This window comes from Chiloscyllium plagiosum, unplaced genomic scaffold (assembly GCF_037043375.1).
Source record: "Chiloscyllium plagiosum isolate Xiang-an unplaced genomic scaffold, Cpla_swu_hap1 HiC_scaffold_26, whole genome shotgun sequence".
NCBI lineage: Eukaryota > Metazoa > Chordata > Chondrichthyes > Orectolobiformes > Hemiscylliidae > Chiloscyllium > Chiloscyllium plagiosum.
This window is the reverse complement of record NW_028270164.1, coordinates 61,240,731-61,260,408: the sequence shown is the minus strand read 5'-3', so window position 1 is coordinate 61,260,408 and position 19,678 is coordinate 61,240,731. Positions and strand designations below refer to the sequence as shown.

Genomic DNA, 19,678 nt, shown 5'->3' with positions numbered 1-19,678 from the left:
AGTGCTAACCACTGTGCCACCATGCCGCCCACTGGGGTGTTAAGGACATGACGAAGCTGAATGGACTGATTCTGTTGCTGTGTAACAGGATACTGGTGCTGCATGGCCTCTTCTGGGTTCAGTATGATAGGCTCAAGGGCTGATTGGCCTCCTCCTGGAAGTAGGCAAATGTGAAGACTGCAGATGCTGGAAGCCAGAGTTTATATCAGAGTGCTGCTGCAAAAGCACAGCAGGTCAGGCAGCATCCGAGGAGCAGGAAAATCGATATTTTGGGCAAAAGCCCTTCATCAGGAAGCCCTCCAGGGTGGAGAGAAATGGCTTTTATTTGGGGGGGGGGCACGGTGGGGCAAGAGAGATACTAGCAAAGAGTACAATAGATGAATGAGGATGGGTTGGAGGTGATAGGTCAGAGAGGAGGATGGTGGAAGTAAGCAAAGGGTACAATCGATGAATGGAGGTGGGAATGGAGGTGATAGTTCAGAGGGGATGGTGGACAGGTTGCTGGGAAGGGAGATTGGAGGTAGAACCGCCATGAGGACAGTGCTGATCTGGAAAGTTGGAACTGGGGTAAGGTGGGAGGGAGGGGAAATGATGAAACTGGTGAAGTCCACATTGATGCCCTGGGGTAGAAGAGTTCCAAGGCAGAAGATGAGGTGTTCTTCTTCCAGGTGTCGGGTGATGAGGGAGCGATGGTGGTGGAGGCCCAGGACCTGCATGTTCTATGCCGTGTGGAAGTGTATGTCAGTCTCCAGGGGCTTAAAAACCTCATCCTCTTCTAAGGGCAACAGTATGAAAGGCCTGGAAATAACTTCTGCTGTTCCTGTGTAACAGGCTGGAGAAATGGAATGGATTCCTCCATTATTGTGTAAATAGCTTCTGATGCTGACTCCTTCCGGTGTTCAATGTAAAAATAAGATCATCTTTCATTCTTGTAAATTCCAATGGGTATTCTTTCCTGATCATCCTTTCCTGAGAAGTTCACACCTTTATTGCAGGAATCAGTTGAGAGGATCATCTTTGAGCTTCTTCCAATGTAACAATATTCTTTCTTCAGTCAGGAGACTAAATCTGTACACATGACTCCAGATGTGATCTCACTATGATCCTGTACAGCAGCAGGAACACTTTGACTGCTGCTGTATTGTTCCCACCTAGGTTAGAGCTGCCTCCGCTCTCTGGGGGAATGCAGAGCATTGTTGAAAGATTGTTGTCCTTCTCTATTCTACCAGCATAATGGATGATGTGGTAACAATGTCACAGTGACACTTGTATAGAATGAATAACATGTGACAAGGTAATCACAATGTCACGATATGCCGGGATAGACCTCGCCAAACATCTCTCCTGAATCTACAATTAATCTCTTCAGAGTCCACATCACTGAGATTCCACAGAATCTGGTAAGATGGAGCATAGAAACAACGAGAAGTACCAAGTTATACATAAAAGTGAAAACTGGTATACAAATGTTGGGCATGTTACAAAACAGGAAATGAGAGATACCAGTCTGTGGGTGCTGCAGTAATAATGGACACATTTAACTTGCATCTAAATTGTGTGAACCCATGTGAATGCTCATGTTGGGGAAAACGTCTTTCAAAAATGTGTATGAGATAGATTGCTTTAACAATATGTTCAGCACTGAGCCAGAGATCAGCCTAATTTGGAATTGGTGTTGTGTGATCAGAAGTGCTAATTGACAATGTTGCTGTAAGGTCGCTTTTGGGATTAATGATCATAATCGATTTGAAGTGGGAGATTTGAGAACTGCAGACTAGTTAACTTGAAATGGAGAACCAGAGGATATGGTATAGTTGGATATTCAGGAGGATCTTTTTTATGAACTCACACATTTGGGGGAAGGTAAAATGGGAAGGTAAAAGCGAGGTAAGAGCTTCATTATTTAAAGGGAGTCAGAATATAGATGTAAATATGTCCTGTATTGGTTGTGTACAGTGTTTGTGAGAATATACCTGAAATATTGTGTACAGGTTTGGTGTCCCAATCTTAAAAAAAATACTGAACACAGAAGGTGCAATGTACATTCTCCAGATTAATCCTGCAAGATAGCCTGTGTTTCAAAGAATGAGAGGTGACCGCAGTAAAACTTAGAAAATTCACACAAATGGGACTGAGTAACACAAGGGTTGAAGAAGTGTTGGCAGGCAAGATCAGCGAGAATCCCAAAATATTGTGCATGTACATCAAGTGGAGTGGAATAATCAGGGAGCAATTAGGGCCAGTTGGAAACCAAGAGAACAATCTGTGTGTGAATCTGGAGAATGTTGATAGATGGTGACATAAACGCTTCACATCTGTTTTACATGGAAGGAGGAGGATGCAGGTACAGAATTCAAGAAGATGGACTGTGAAACTCTTGAGCAGATTGATGCAATGTGTAAGCAGGGATTGATGTGTTTGGCTGTTGTAGAATTGGACAAAGCCCCAGTTTCAGATGAGTTTTATCCCAGGATGCTGGTGGAATCAAGGAAGGAAAGTCCCTGACCCAAATGTTAACTAGTATCTGGCCACATGAGAGGTGTCAGAGGACTGGAGAACAGCTTATGTGGTTCCACATTTCTGGAAGGGTAGTGGAGATACAGGAGGGGCTTATAGAACTGGTCCATCAGTGTTAGGGAAACGACTGTAGAAATTAGGGAAGGAGAAAATTGATCTCCATTTGTCGAAGCAAGGTTTGATCAGGGAGAGTCAGCATGTCTTTATCAGAGATGCCTAACAAATTTGAATTAATCTTTTGAGGAGTTTATGTTGCCAAAGCAAGCCCTTTGGCAAAATCCCATGGGAAACAAAAAATCTGATGATATCAAGGGTAACTTTTCAATTTACATCCAAAACTCTCTTAGAGGCAGGAGAAAGAGAATGGTAGAAGAAGGCTGTTTGTGTGACTGGAGACCAGCGTCAGATGGTGTACCACAGGAGTCAGTGCTGTGTTCCTTATTATTTGTGGTATACATCAATAATACAGATGTGAATGTGGAGGGAAGTCAATGGGGAGTGTGACAGCTGAGTTTGTGTTTGACACAAAGATTTGCCAGGTGGTTGCAATGAGGAGAAAGGTCTTGTGTTAAAGGAGACTACAGATGAGAGATATATAATGGTTAGATAGGCATCGGATTATTTTCACAAGTCGGTGCAACATCGTGAGCTGGACAGCCTGTACTGTGCTGCAATGTTCTTTGTTCGATGTTGTCTAAATGGTCAACTGGGCAGATCAATGACAGATGGAATTTAAACTTCAAATGTAAGCTGATCTCCTATGGAAAGAGGAACCTGACAATGAATGACAGCACACTAGGAGGCTCAGAGAGTACTCCTCCACAGGTCCCTAAATGTGATTGGACAGAGTAATACTGCTTCTCGGATGCTGCCTGAACTGCTGTGCTTTTCCAGCACCACTCTAATCTAGACTCTGGTTTCCAGCATCTGCAGTCATTGTTTTTACCACAGAGTAGTAGATGAGTAAAGAAGGGCACAGGGGAACATTGGTGTCACCTTCATTCATAGCGGTATAAATTATAAGGGCTGTACAAGACAGTAATTAGTCCAAGATGGAATAGTGTGTGCAGATCTAGACAAACACGTTACAGAGAGGATGTCATTGCTCTCAAGGGGGTGCAGAGGAGATTCATGAGGATGCTTTCTGGGATGGGGCATATCAGCTAAGGACAGAGTTTGGAGAAGTTCGGGTCGGTTGCTTTGGAACAGAAAAGGCTGAGGGGGAAATAATTCTGAAATATAAGTTTACGATGGGCATGGACGGGATGGATAGACAGCAGCTATTCCTTTTAGTCAACATGCCAAGAACAAGAGTGCACATTTATGAAGCAAAGTTTTTGAAGTTGAGAGACGATTCGAAGATTGCTTTTCAGCCAGATGGTGCTGCGTCTGGAATGCACTTTCGCAAAGGGTAACCTCACAACAATTAAAAAGTACTTGGGTGAGCACTTGAAGTGCCATAGTTAAAACCACACCACACCAGGTTATAGTCCAACAGATTTAATTGGAAGCACTAGCTTACAGAGCGCTGCTCATTCATCAGGTGGTTGTAGAGTATATCTCCACAACCTTTAGGGCCTTGGATGGAGGTGAGGGAGGAGGTGTGGGCACAGGTTTTACAGTTCCTGCGGTGGTAGGGGAAAGTGCCAGGATGGGAGGGTGGGTCATCTCCGAGTCACCCGCACCAATCAACCAAACGCCCCGTGGTCCAACATTTCAACTCCTCCTCCCACTCTGCCGAGGATATGGAGGTGCTGGGCCTCCTCCACCGCCGCTCCCTCAACACCAGACGCATGGAACACTTCAATTCCAGGGCATCAATGTGGACTTCAACAGCTTCCTCATCTCCCCTTCCCCCACCTCATCCTAGTTTCTAACCTCCAGCTCAACACTGTCCCCCTGTCTTGTCCGGACTTGTCCGACCTGCCCAGCTCCTTTTCCACCTATCCACTCCACCCTCTCCTCCCTGACTTATCACCTTCATCTCCTCCCCCACTGACCTATTGTACTCTATCCCCACCCCCACCCTCCTCCAGCTTATCTCTCCATGCTTCAGGCTCTCTGCCTTTATTCCTGATGAAGGGCTTTTGCCCGAAACGTCGATTTTGCCTGTCCTCGGATGCTGCCTGAATTGCTGTGCTCTTCCAGCACCACTGATCCAGACTCCCTCGTTAGGTCCACAATTCCCCAACTCCTTGTCCACACCCTGACCTTTTCCCTCCCTCCACACAAGGTGCAAAACCTTCCCCTTATCTATAGCCAAGGGCCCAGAGAGTCATTCCAAATGCAGTTGAAATTCATGCACATTTCCTCTAATCTGATTTATTGCATCTGTTGCTCCTGATGAGGTCTGCACTATATTGTGGAGACTGGGTGCAATCTCGGGAACCAGTTTAGGGAATATTTATTGTCCGTACACTCCAATTATCCCTACTTTCCGGTGGCCATCGATTGTAACTCCCCCTCCCAATATCCCGACAACATACCACCCTGGGCCTCCCAAACTGTCAACATAAAGCCACAAGCAAAGTGGAGGAAAAACACCGCATCTTCCAACTCAGGAACTTACAACCATACCACCTGAACATATAATTCACCAGCTTCTTAATTTCCCTACTCCCCACTTATCGCAGGTACAGCATTGACTCTCCAGCCTAACAGTCCACCTTCCTTCCCTTTGGTCATCTTCACCCTTCCCATTGACAAATCACAGTCATTTCCTACCTGCATTCACTCATTGCTATCCCACTTATGTCTCTCCCAGTCCCACCCCATCCCTCTGTTAATTTCGCAGCTCCCTTCCTCTTCCCGTCCTGCTGAAATGTTCCAAACTGAAACATCGATTCCCTTTCTCCTTTGATGTTGCTTGACATGCTGTGCTTTTTCTCCAGCTCCATGCTTTATCCATGCTGACTCTCCTGCATCTGTAGTTCTCACTGTCTCCCAGTTACCGAGACAGGGTGATATATACAGCTCCACACATTGGGAGAATAACTGCTCTGGGCTTACATCTCAATATATTGGTGTTCCCTGCAGAACGCCCCATGCTGGACATCAACAGAGTCTAGGTTTATAGATCAACGCACTGGAGTAGTCTGGACAGATTGCCGTGTTATACTGAGGAGTACACCAGACTGGTTCACACAGACAGCTTATCTTTTAGATGTCTGGGTTAGTTCAGTGGGGTGGATTGAGAATGTAGTATAATTAACAACCTCATGTGCTCTTTATAAACGAGAACATAAAATATCGATAGACCTTCCAAACTCTCACTCCATTAATGATGCAGTGTCAGTATTCATAGAATCCCGACAGTGTGGAAACAGGACCTTTGGCCCATCAAGTCCACATTGGCCCTCCGAAGAGTTACCCATCCAGACCCATTCCACTTACCCTACGTTTAACCCTGACTAATGCATCTAACCTAAACATCCCTAAACACTATGGTCAATTTAGCTTAGCCAATCTTCCTATATCGCACATCTTTGTGACCATGGGAGCAAACTCACACAGACACAGGAAGAATATGCAAACTCCACACAGACTGGAATTGAACACGGGTACCTGGTGCTGTGAGGCAGCAGTGCTAAACACTGAGCCAATGTGCCGCATATCCACACTACATCATGTAGGTGAATACCCACTGTCCTGGCAACATCCACAGAAGCAGTCAGCCAATCACATCATCTTCGAGCCTACGCATTGGATGAAAGGGTTGCCTCTCCTCGCTGCATGGCACACAACATCCCTCACCACGCTCCAACGACAACCAAACACGTCCAAACATCCCATGTGCACTGAGAGCGATGGGGAATATCAGGAAGCAGACCATCAGGGAGATGGACCAATACTTCCAATGTCTGAATGGGTCAGAGGGAATCATCCCTTTAGCACTGTATTTCTGAATCCTGTAATCTCCCCGGAACAGTCTATAACCAACATTCTCCGATCATTCTATAACCGGTGTTGTCTGGAACGTTCTACAACCAATATTCCTCGGATATTTCCATAACTGACATTCCCCAGAACATTCTATAACCAACATTCTCCACAATATTTTGTAACCAACATTCCATAAACAACATTTGCAAGAACATTCCATACCCGACGTTCCCCAGAACATTCAGTAACTGAGATTTTCTGGAACATTTTGCAACCAACGTTCCCCGGAACATTCTATAACTGCCTTTCCATGGAAGATTCTATAACTGACATTCCCCGGAATAATCTAAACTGACATTACATGAGAACGGCCGGATGTCAGTAATTTGAACAAAACATAAGATTCCGAGGGAAGAGATCCAATTCCAAGGAGAAAGAGAGAGAGAGAAAATTCCAAGGAGAGACTTTTTTGAAGTCTCCTCAGGCAGTTAATGGGGTGAATCTGTTCTGCCTGCATATACATTTCTACATAACAGAGGATCGACTGCAATTTAGACTAAAAGACAGAAAATTCCAACTTCCATTTGCCTCCAAGGAACTGAGAGAGAATCCTTCAGGACAGCAAATGTTTCACCCTACGTATTTGAAACCATAAAGAAGTGACCTGTGTCTGCTCTTGAGTGATTGACTGTGTAGGGATGTTCAAGAAACCAACGGGTGGTTTAAACTAACTCTGCAGGGGCATGGGAACCCAGACTGTAGCTTTATGGTGCAGGACCTGGAGTGTAGGGAGGTTAGGAACATGGCATCAATTTCAAAGGAGGGTGCCTGTAAACAGGAAAGTGGCTTGAAGTGTGTATACTTCAATGCAAGAAGTATACGAAATAAGGTAGGTGAACTTGCAGCGTGGGTTGGTACCTGGGACTTCGATGTTGTGGCCATTACGGAGACATGGGTAGAACAGGGACAGGATTGGCTGTTGCAGGTTCCAGGGTTTAAATGTTTTAGTAGGGTCAGAGGTAGGGGTAAAAGAGGGGGAGGTGTGGCATTGCTTGTCAAAGATAGTATTACAGCTGTGGAAAGGACGATGGATGAAGACTCGCCATCTGAGGTAGTTTGGGCTGAGGTTAGGAATAGGAAAGGTGAGCTCACCCTGTTAGGAGTTTTTTACAGGCCTCCTAATAATCCGAGAAACATAGAAGAAAGGATTGCGAGGATGATTCAAGAGAAGAGTGAAAGTAATAGGGTAGTTGTTATGGGGGACTTTAACTTTCCTGATATTGATTGGGAAAGCTATAGCTCAAGTTCGTTAGATGGGTCGGTGTTTGTCCAATGTGTGCAGGAGGGTTTCCTGACACAATATGTAGATAGGCCAACAAGAGGTGAGGCCATACTGGATTTGATTCTGGGTAAAGAACCAGGCCAGGTGTTAGAACTAGAGGTAGGTGAGCACTTTGGGGACAGTGACCACAATTCGGTGACTTTCACTCTAGTGATGGAGAGGGATAAGTGTGCACTACAGGGCAAGAGTTATAGCTGGGGGCAGGGAAATTATGATGCGGTGAGGCATGACTTAGGATGTGTGGCTTGGAAAAAAAAGCTTCAAGGCAAGGGTGTAATTGATATGTGGAGCTTGTTCAAGGAACAACTATTGAGTGTCCTTGATAAGTATGTACCCGTCAGGCAGGGAGGAAAGGGTCATGTGAGGGAGCCGTGGTTTAATAAGGAATTGGAATCCCTTGTTAAAGGGAAGAGGGTGGCCTATGTAAAGATGAGGCGTGAAGGTTCAATTGGGGCGATTGAGAGTTATAAGGTAGCCAGGAAGGACCTGAAGAGAGAGCTAAGAGCAGCAAGGAGGGGACATGAAAGGTCCTTAGTTGGTAGGATTAGGGAAAACCCTAAGGCTTTCTATAGGTATGTCAGGAATAAAAGAATGACTAGGGTAGGAATAGGTCCAGTCAAGGATAGTAGTGGGAAGTTGCGTGTGGAGGCTGAAGAAATTGGGGAGACACTGAATGAATACTTTTCGTCAGTATTCAATCAGGAACAGGACATTGTTGTCAATGTGAGTACTGAGTCACAATTAAGTAGAATGGATGGCTTTGAGGTATGTAGAAAAGAGGTGTTGGAAATTCTTGAAAGGGTGAAAATAGATAGGTCCCCTGGGCCTGATGGCATTTATCCTAGGATTCTCTGGGAAGCAAGGGAGGAGATTGCAGAGCCATTGGCCTTGATTTTTATGTCCTCGTTGTCTACAGGAGTAGTGCCAGAAGATTGGAGGCTAGCAAATGTGGTTCCCTTGTTCAAGAAGGGGAGTAGGGATAACGCTAGTAACTATAGGCCAGTGAGTCTCACTTCTGTTGTGGGCAAAATCTTAGAGAGAATTGTAAGGGATAGGATTTATGAACATCTGGATAGGAATAATGTGATCAAGGATAGTCAGCATGGTTTTGTGAAGGGCAGGTCGTGCCTCACAAACCTTATTGAATTCTTTGAGAAGGTGACTAAGGAGGTGGACGAGGGGAAAGCGGTAGATGTGGTGTATATGGATTTTAGTAAGGCGTTTGATAAGGTTCCCCATGGTAGACTACTGCAAAAAATACGGAGGTATGGCATTGAGGGTGAGTTGGAGGTTTGGATTAGGAGTTGGCTGGCTGGAAGAAGACAGAGGGTAGTAGTTGATGGCAAAGGTTCATCTTGGAGTGCCGTCACTAGCGGTGTTCCGCAAGGATCTGTTTTGGGACCATTGCTGTTTGTCATTTTTATAAATGACCTGGAGGAGGGGTTAGAAGGTTGGGTGAGCAAGTTTGTGGATGATACGAAAGTCGGAGGAGTTGTAGACAGTGAGGAAGGATATGGCAGGTTACAGCGGGATATAGATAAGCTGCAGAACTGGGCAGAAAGGTGGCAAATGGAGTTCAATGTAGCTAAGTGTGAGGTGATTCACTTTGGTAAGAGTAATAAAAAGATGGGGTACTGGGCTAATGGTCGGATACTTGGTAGTGTGGATGAGCAGAGGGATCTTGGTGTCCATGTACACAGATCTTTGAAAGTTGCCACCCAGGTAAATAGTGCGGTGAAGAAGGCATATGGCGTACTGGCTTTTATTGGTAGAAGAATTGAGTTCCGGAGTACTGAGGTCATGTTGCAGTTGTATAAGTGCGGCTGCATCTGGAGTATTGTGTGCAGTTTTGGTCGCCAAATTATAGGAAGGATGTGGAGGCACTGGAACGGGTGCAGAGGAGGTTTACCAGGATGTTGCCTGGTATGGTAGAAAGATCGTATGAGGAAAGGCTCAGGCACTTGGGGTTGTTTTCATTGGAGAAAGAAGGTTTAGGGGTGACTTGATAGAGGTGTACAAGATGATTAGGGGTTTAGATAGGGTCGCCAGTGAGAATCTTTTTCCATGTATGGAGTCAGCTCTTACAAGGGGGCATAGCTTTAAATTAAGGGGGGGTAGGTATAGGACAGATGTTAGGGGTAGGTTCTTTACTCAGCGAGTCGTGAGTTCATGGAATGCCCTGGCAGTAGCAGTGGTGGACTCTCCCTCATTATGGGCATTTAAGCGGGCATTGGATAGGTATATGGAGGATAGTGGGCTAGTGTAGGTTAGGTGGGCTTGGATCGGCGCAACATCGAGGGCCGAAGGGCCTGTACTGCGCTGTATTCTTCTATATTCTATGTTCTATGTTCTTATGGATGTGTGCCCGTGTGTTTGGGGATGGATGGTTGATGTATTTTATGTAATAATTTTGTAAGTAATTCAGATTTTAACAATTGTTATTTCAGCTTCAATTATTCCAATACATCTCTGAATACGGTGACACATTTGAAAACCTCACTGGTCTTCAATCAAACTGGTAACTTTGACTCCAGGCTGATGTATAATTTGTTTGTTTCCATTCTTCACAGTTAACGTAGTGACAATCTACGTCCTGCTTTATAAAGATTGTGGATTGTCTCCATGTGTCAGACGTTACCTGGGGGCTATGGCAGTGGCCGATCTACTGGTCATTATCCTCGACCTGTTGTTGAGACACATTCCCATTGTTTTTAAGGAACAGATTGATTTCCTGTGGGCCATCCCTGTCTGTAATTTCTACGCCATCCTGCTTTATGCAGCCACTGACTGTTCTGTCTGGTTCACCGTCACATTCACCTTTGATTGATTTGTAGTAATTTGTTGCCAGAAGATGAAAAGTAAATATTGCAGTGAGAAAACGGTTGCTGTGGTTCTGGAGCTTTTTAAAGAACATTTTCTGGTATTTTATGCTCACAGCTCTGTATGTGCTGGGGAATTACCCCTGGTTTTGTGAAGTAACAGATGCTGTTCGTTACTCTCATGTTTGGGTCACAATCGAGCTCCTCCACAACATTCTAAACATTCTCCCATTTTTCCTGATTTTGCTGTTCAATGTTTTCACTGTCAGATACATTTTAGTGACCAGAGCCCGCAGGAGACTCCAGGCTCGCACCAATAAGGATGGGCAGTATGTCACAGAAATGCAAAATCGAAAAAAATACATCATTTTACAGTTTATGGTCTCAGCCAAATTCATCGTCCTATGGTCAACATTAATGATGTATTCTATATGGTTCCAGATGTGTCATATTGGACATCGGGCTGTGTATTTGCATTGGTTTCTGCGGGAATTGGGTTACATGTTGCAGCTCCTCAGTTGCTGCACAAACACCGCAATTTATGCCGTGACCCAGACTAAGCTCAGACAGCAGATGAAGAATGTGCTGAAATATCCCTTCAACCAAATTCATCAATCAAATTCACTCATTAACCAATCCATCCAGGATTTTGTCATTTCAGGTCAATGTTTCTGCAATGAATGCACCTGTCACTATAGTAACAGATTGAGGGTAGTGTTCATTTGCCCAACATCATCCCACAGAGGGTTTCAGGGGCACATTTCAATGTTTCCCACAACTCAAGGGCCAGTAATAAATGTCACCATTCCACTGACTAAGAATAAAACGGTTCATTAAAGCGTGCCAGAGATGTTTGTCTTTGTTTTGAAGAATGAGGTGGAGAGTGACAGACGCAACCCCAAGTCCTGGTCCTCAGGGCTGGGATGTGACAATGGGGGAGTGTGTGAGGAAGTGAGTGTGATGATGGGGGAGTGTGCACGGGAGTGAATGTAACAGTGGGGGCTTGTGTGGGGAAGGTGAGTGCGTGGGGGCTGGTGTGGGGAAGGTGAGTGCGATTGCGGGAGTGTGTGAAGGGGTATGGATGTGATGGTTGGTGAGTGTGCAGGGGAGTGAGTGAAACTGGGGTAGTGTACGGGGAGTGAGCATGACGGTGCAGGATTGCGCAGAGAGGATAGTGTGTTAATCGAGACTGTGTGAAGCAGTGAGTGTGACGGTGGGGAGTGCATAAAGCAATGAGTATGACAATGGGTGTGTGTGTGTTGGGCAGTGAGTGTGACGGTGGGGGTATGCAAGGTAGTGAAGGTGACGTGGGGATGTGCAGGGCAAGTGAGTGTGACTGTGGGGGATTGTGTGGAGGAGTGAGTGTGACAGCAGGGGAAAATGCAGGGGAGTGAGCGTGACAGTCGGGTGTGGTACGGGGAGAAAGCGAGATGGAGGTGGAGTGTACAGGGCAGTGTGTATGAGTGTGCAGGAGGGTGCGAGAGAGAGAGTGTATCAGTGGGGGAGTGTGCGGGAGAGTGAGCATGATGGTGGCAGAGTGGGGTGAGTGAATGTGATGTTGGGGGAGTGTGCAGGGGAGTGAGCATAACGGTTGGGGGGGGGGAAGTGCGGTGGAGTGAGTGTGACAATGGGGGTTTGCAGCGTAGTGAATGTGACGGTGGGAGAGTGTACAGGGCAGTGAGTGTGATGCTGGGCAGTGTGCAGAGCAGTGAGTGTGACAGTGGGGGCGATGTGCAGGGTAGTGAGTGTGACAGCGAGGGAGAATGCGGGGAAATGAGTGTGACTCTCAGGTGTGAGAGAGTGAGCGTGTCAATGGCAGAGTATGCAGGGGAGTGAGCGCAACACTGTGAGACGGGGTGGGGCAGTGAGTGTGGCGTGGAGAGTGGAGGGGAGAGAGCGTGATGGTGGGGGCGTGTACGGGGCAGTGAGTGTGACAGTGCGGGAGTGTGCAGGGGAATGAGCGTGAATGTGGGAGAGTGTTCAGTGGAATGAGCATGAAAGTGGAGGAGTGTGCAGGAGAATGAGCATCATGGTGAAGGAATATGTGAGCAATGAACAGGACAATGGAAGAGTGTGTGGTGCAGTGAGTGTGACAGTGGGAGAATGTATGGGGCAGTGAGTGTGACTGTGGAGGTAGGTGTGGTGGAGTGAGTGTGAAGGTGCAGGAGTGTGTGCTGGATCAATGTGATAATGGGGGAGTGTGCAGGGTAGTAAGCGTGATGGGAGAATGTACAGGGGATTGAGCATGACGGTGAGGGAGTGTACAGGCAAGTGAGCGTGACAATTGGGGAGTGTGCAGGGGACTGAAAGTGTCGGTGGGTGAGTGTGCGGGGGAATGAGAGTGATGGTAGGGGAGTGAGCAGGGGCAAGACCATGACAGTAGTGGAGTGGGACTGAGCGTGAAGGTGGGGAGTGTGCAGGGGAGGGAGTGTCAACCATGGAAAAACAAGAAGCTGAAGCAGGGACAGAAGTGAGGACAGCATTTGTGTCAGGGAATATGAGTTAACAAGGAACAACAACAACATTACTGGCCTGTAAATCCTGAACACATCTCCATGTGTCAGGCTTACCAGGTTTTGATGCAGGCAGAATAGGGGTACTACGTGGGCTTCGTGTGGGAATAAGGATATCTGAACCAAAAGAAGCAATAAAAGGTCCAAGGCCTTCGGTAGCAATGGGTGTAAGCGGATACTGCCGGACCAATGGTAATTGAGCTCCAGGTTTTAAAGTAAATGTGTGGAGGAGCAGAAAAGAGTAAACCCACATGGTTAGGATGGAGGGACCACAGCGCGGGAGGTAAATTATCTAAAAGCCATGGACGATCAAAGGAAAGAGCATTCAAGGGGTTTAGCAGAGCAAAGGTAGCACTAGGTGTAAACGCAGGCAGAAACAGTCTGGACCAAGCACCGCATTATGTAGGGAAGGTGAATCACCAGGAATGAGTGATTTAAACAAAGATGGAAATGAGAACGCTGATGCATGGAGGCCAAATCATTGGGGTGGCACGGTAGCTCAGTGGTTAGCACTACTGCTACACAGCACTAGGATCCCCAGTTCGATTCCAATCTCAGGAGAATGGCTGTGTGGAATGTGCACATTCTCCCTGTGTCTGTGTGGTTTTTCTGTGGGTGCTCTGGTTTCCTCCATAGTGCAGAGCTGTGCAGTTCAGGTGAATTGGCCGTGAAAAATTGCCTGTAGTTTCAGGTGCATTATTCAGAGGGAAATGGGACTGAGTGGATTACTCTTCAGAGGGTCGGTGTGGACTTGTTGGGCCAAAGGGCCTGTTTCCACACTGTAGGGAATTCAATCTAAATAGCGTAGCGTGATTTGGGCATCTCTAAAGCATGTCCTTCAGGGGAACAAGAATGAGAGGCATTAAGTTTATACAGAGTCTCACAACCGAGCAAACTGACCAGGCAGTAAAGTGAAATAATGGCTGAATCTGGAACCGTAACAGGTCCAACAGTAATAAGGAGAGTATCAGACAGGGGTTTTCAACCGAAGTAATACCAGAGGCACCGACAGTGTGGACGGAGTTGGAAGTAAGGGGTAAATTCACAGAGGGAGGTGCAGAAGAATGAGTGGCCCCTGAATCCACCAAAACCTGTGTGGAATGCCTTCCCATTTCCACTGTCATCATGGGATTTTCAGATGGGGACCGGGAGAGGCGTATCAAGGTGGCCTGCTGGAACTCCTCACCGAACCCTCACCGCAGCACTAAGGGGAAAAGGGAAAAATCTTCAAAGGGCTGGCGTTGGCGGTGTGAATTAAAGTGGTACGTGTGGGCGCACCATGCCTTAAGAGGCCACACGGCAGTTCTGCTCCCAATGCCCAGACCAAACACAAGACCAACGTTTAAGAATCATTTGTCAATGCTGGGCAGATCTTGGGAACGAGAGGGAACAACATCTTGTCGTGGATAAGCCTCCTTATCAACTCGATTGCAAACAGGCCCTGTCTATCCACAGATTTTTCCAAGTTAGGTAGGAGACAAGATTAGAGTGGTGCTGGAAAAGCACAGCAGGTCAGGCAGTATCCAAGAAGCAGGAAAATCTGAAGAGGTTCAGGGCAGAGTAGATGACCTAGGGTTTGCAGTGAGAGACACAGAGATCCTTGTCGAGAGAGGAGGAGAACTTCAAGGTCGGCAACCATGGAAGAGGATTCACAACGAGGTTAAAATCAACCATGCAGAATTGGTACTGCAGATGCTGTAGATTAGAGTCAAGAGATTTTCCTACTCCTCAGTTGCTGCCTGACCTGCTGATCATTTCCAGCACCACTCTAATCTTGACTCCATTCTCCAGCATCTGCAGTATCCATGATGAGGAGAAAGTGAGGTCTGCAGATGCTGGAGATCAGAGCTGGAAATGTGTTGCTGGAAAAGCGCAGCAGGTCAGGCAGCATCCAGGGAACAGGAGAATCGACGTTTCGGGCATAAGCCCTTCTTCAGGCTTATGTCACAAATTTGTAAAAGCCCATAAAAAGGGTACAGATCAATTTACCGGGTCTGGGGTATCCATGATGAGGCAGGAGACAATTGGTCAGTGTCTGAATAGCTAGTTTTACATTATCCTTGACAGGAATTCCAACTGAACCATGTGTCTCTAAATGGAGCAGGACAATCAGGGACATTCTGAGACAGGCAGTGTGCAACTTCACCAAAGTCACTCTGTTGCCTGGCTGCACTCATCATAGCATCTCTAACGTGTGTACCTAACCAATCAGAGCGCCGCTCAGGAGTGTCCCAGTGTCATGATGAAAAAATCAATGAGGCTCTAACTAAACACCAATGGGAAGCATAAGCCAATTGCAATATAGTCTGCACCTTCTGGGGAAGGCAGTCAAATGTCACAAATTTGTAAAAGCCCATAAAAAGCGTACAGATCAATTTACCGGGTCTGGGGTATGTTGTAACATTCCACAGACTTTCGTGTGTGTGCATCGTTTAATCAAGTGGAGTGCGCCCTATCATTATTCTCGGCAACTGCGGGGCAAGACAACTATCAAAATCTGAGGAGCCGCCTCCTTCTGATTGAAGGCGTGAATGCTGCTGGTTTAATGGAGTATGGTAGCGATGGCGAGAGTGTGTGGAATCAGGTGGCTGTGGCCATGAAACACCAGACGTTGCCTGAGACATCGCAGGACCACTCCCCTGGGGGCGGGACTCACAACATGTTACTGGAGCAGCACTGGGCACAGCACCGTCTGCTCCCCATTGCCAATGGTAACAAAGGCACCAACCTCCACCATAAAGGGGCTCAGATTCGGAAGATGAAACAGGGATTTTGGGGTACTGAGGAGAATAAGGCAGGGGAGCCGAAGGTGTAGGAGAAGGTGAGGATCTTTTGTTCTGGGAGGCTGGTGTCCTTTACCAATCTCTTGAAACTTTATAATTATGATCCCACGCAGAGTCTTCACATCCTCCCTGAATGTTAACCAACTAATCGTCAATCTTATCTATTTTAAATGATACTGCATAAGTCCAGTTTCCATGGGAACCACCCATATAAATCAAGGGCAAAGGGAATAACATAGTGACAATCACCGGTCTCCCTCTAAATGAGAGCGGCTGGTGACGCCCGTGGCCCCAGCAGTTCTCTGACCTCACTCTTTCACGTCATATATTTACCGTGACATTGCAGAGTCCTTTTTGAAGGTTCCAGAGGCTGCAGACTGCCCTCCATAGCAGGACGAGGTAACCTCATCTCTCGGGAGCAGCCCGTCGCTATCAATCTTAGAAAGTTGCGATCCCATCTTAAAATTTTTAGAGCAAATAGACGAGAGAGACAGCAAAGCAACAAAAAAGACATAACAGAGAAGCGGAGACAGACACCAGAACTTAGGGTCCCGGCCAACAACACGAGGCAAACGCTGTTAATTTAATCTGTTTTAATGTTAGGACAGTTTCCTTCTCGCGACTTTTGGCTCAAAGGAGGAGAAGCCAGAGACTGACAAGGGAGAATGCTTACAGGAGTCTTAAAAAGCAACCTTTGTATCTATATTTTTTTAAAAAAACAAAGGTATCAAAACAAAATCATTAGCCTCTACACAACCGAAATGCACTTATTTCAGCTTGTGGCAGAACAGACGGGAAAAAAAGCACCGCAGCAGACACAGCATGGTCGTCTTGTCACAAAAGTGTACCCGCCACTTAATCGCAAAATAAATCTGTCAATTACTTGTGAATAAAACCCGCCAAGTAATCATAAAATAAATCTAAAAATCACAACACCGGGTTATAGTCCAACAGGTTTAATTGGAAGCATTAGCTTTCGGAGCGACGCTCCTTCAGCGTCGCTCCGAAAGCTAGTATGCTTTCAATTAAACCTGTTGGACTATAACCTGGTGTTGTGTGATTTTTAACTTTGTACACCCCAGTCCAACATCGGCATCATCAAATCATAAAATAAATCCGTTGACTATTTGCAAATAAAACGCGCCAAGTAATCTCAAAAGATATCCGTCGACTAATCGCAAAATAAACTCGCTCACTATTCACAATAAAACCTGCGGAGTAATCGGAAGCTAAACCGCCGACTATTTGCAAATAAAACCTGCCAAGTAATCTCAAAAACCCTGCCGACTTCTCGCAAATGAAACCCACCGAGTAATCACAAACACGCCAACTACTCCTGCCAAGTAATCACAAAATAAACCCGCCAACTACTCGCAAATGAAACCGGCCGAGTAATCAAAATATACCCACCCACAAGTCATGAATAAAACTCACTGAATAATTGCAATAAACCCACTGACTACTCGCAAAAAAACCCGCAGAATAATCGCAAAATAAACCGACTGACCACTCGCAAATAAAATGCGCCAAGGAATCGCAAAATAAACCCGCTGACTACTCACAAATAAGATTCGTGGGAGTAATCACAATTAAACCCGCCAATTATTCACAATTAAAACCCGCCAAGTAATCACAAAAAACCGTTGAGCAACAACAAAATAAACCCACCGACTTGGGGTGGACCGAGAACTGGAAGGTGGGAGGGGCGGGGGCTTGCTGGGTCTGTATTGTCTGCACTTTTGTATGTAACAGTACTGTCCAATGTACAACTGTCATTGCTGTTGTCTCTTTATATCTTTATGTGAAACTGGGATTTGAGTTTCATGTCCCTGTAAACTGTTTGAATGGTAGGGTTTGGGGCCAATTGCTCCTCTCCCTTGTAAAATTGCTGTCTCTTGTATGCAGCTGTAAATGTAACTGTTTGTTTGTTTGTTGTAAACTGTTTTTTGTAATTTGTTTAATAAAATAATAAACCCACCGACTACCCGCAAATAAAACCCACCAAGCAATCAAGTAATTTACCTGCCAACTACTCGCGAATAAAACCCGTCAAGTAATCACAAACTAAACCGGCCAACTGGTCTCAGGTAAAATCTGCTGAGTAATCGCAAAATAAACCAGCCAATTACTCATGAATAAAACCCGCCGAATAATTGCAAAATGAACCTGCCAACGACTCGCAAATAACATCCGCTGAGTTACTGTAAAACAAACCTGCTGGCTACTCACAAATCGCGAAATAAACCCGTCGACAACGCGCAATTAAATTCCGCCAAGTAATCACAAAATAAACCCGCCGACTAATCGCAAAATAAAACCCGCCAACTCAGGGATGCTGAATAAAGTGTCGAAAAATAGGAAAAGGGAACGGTCTGGTAACCTCGTAAAATAGAATTCATATCGACTGTGCCAGACTGTGGAAGATTGTGACAAAAATATTCGGCCTAAGACTCACTCATATCGATCCAAGTTAAAAAGAATGACTTGTGCTAAACAAGCCTTGAGTTATTGACTGTTTTTTTGTGAACTCATGGGGAGAGACAAGTCACTTAACGAGATAGAGTTGCGTGGTTATATAAGTTACAATCACTTAATAATCAGTAAACTGTTAATTTGGGAGGCACGGTTAGCACTGCTGCCTCACAGCGCCAGGGATTCGGGTTCAATTCCCGACTCAGGCGATTGACTGTGTGGAGTTTGCACGTTCTCCCAATGTCTGCGTGGGTTTCCTCCGGGTGCTCCGGTTTCCTCCCACAGTCCAAAGATGTGCAGGTCAGGTGAATTGGCCATGCTAAATTGCCCGCAGTGTTAGGTAGGGGAGTAAATGTAGGGGTATGGGTGGGTTGCGCTTCGGCGGGGCGGTGTGGATTTGTTGGGCCGAAGGGCCTGTTTCCACACTGTAAGTAATCTAATCTAATCTAATCTGAACCATAATGAGTAAGTAGGCAATTGACCCAGTCACTAGCTCCAGTCACGTAGCTGTCAGGATAGTGCTAGTTTGTAGCTAGTAAGTAAGTGTTAATATTGCAGTGGATTCTTGTAAAAGAAGGGCATTCCTATGCTGGGAAAGAGCTCGCTATCAGCTGCTAGCACAGGTACAAGGTCAGCCACCTCACTGAGTCTAGGAACGTGCAAGCAGAAACTAATATGAAAATGAAGATGGATTGCAGGCTTTTAATATGTGGCTGCTTTGGTTATAACAAATCTCCCACAGGGAGTGTGCAGGGCTGTGAGGGTGACGGTGGCTGACTGTGTGCAGCAGTGAATGGGCCTGTGCCGGAATGTTTAGAAGAGTGAGCATGACAGTAGAGGAGTGTGAGACTGACTGTGGCCGAGTGTGCGGGGGAGTGAGTGTGATTGTTGGGGAGTGTGTGGGGGAGTGAGCATGACGGTAGGGGAGTGAGCGTAATGATGGAGGTCCGCGGGGTAGTGAGTGTGATGATGGAGGTGTCCGCGGGGTAGTGAGTGTGATGGTGGGGGACTGTGCAGAGCAGTGAGTGCGATAGTGGGGGTGTGTTTGGAGGAGGAGTGACCGTGGCAGAGGGGCAGTGTGCGTCACAATGGGGGAGTACACGGGGGTGTGCAGATGACAGTCTTTGTGTGTATAATATCCTTTTAAGAGGTAAAGTGTGTTTTAAGCTTGGAGTTAATAAGAGAAGGGTCTGTGAACAGATAGGGAATAGCACAGAGAGTTCTCAATTGGAAGGTCAGATAATTTGATTTGGAGTGGGGTAAAAGGGTGCACAACATCAACGGCTGAAGAAATTAAACTGTGCTGTACTGTTCTATGAACATGCAATAATTGGCTTTGTTATTGGATAC

At 46.1% G+C, this 19,678-nt stretch overlaps 1 long non-coding RNA gene across 1 annotated transcript in view; it reads left to right on the top strand.

Annotated features, from left to right (window-relative positions):
* Window positions 1-11,393, top strand: part of LOC122563350 (uncharacterized) — a 40,313-nt gene extending 28,920 nt beyond the window's left edge. The window contains exon 3 of the long non-coding RNA XR_015750977.1: window positions 10,312-11,393. This is a non-coding gene — a long non-coding RNA (uncharacterized LOC122563350). The remainder of the gene's footprint in view (window positions 1-10,311) is intronic.
* The last annotated feature ends 8,285 nt before the right edge of the window (window positions 11,394-19,678 follow it).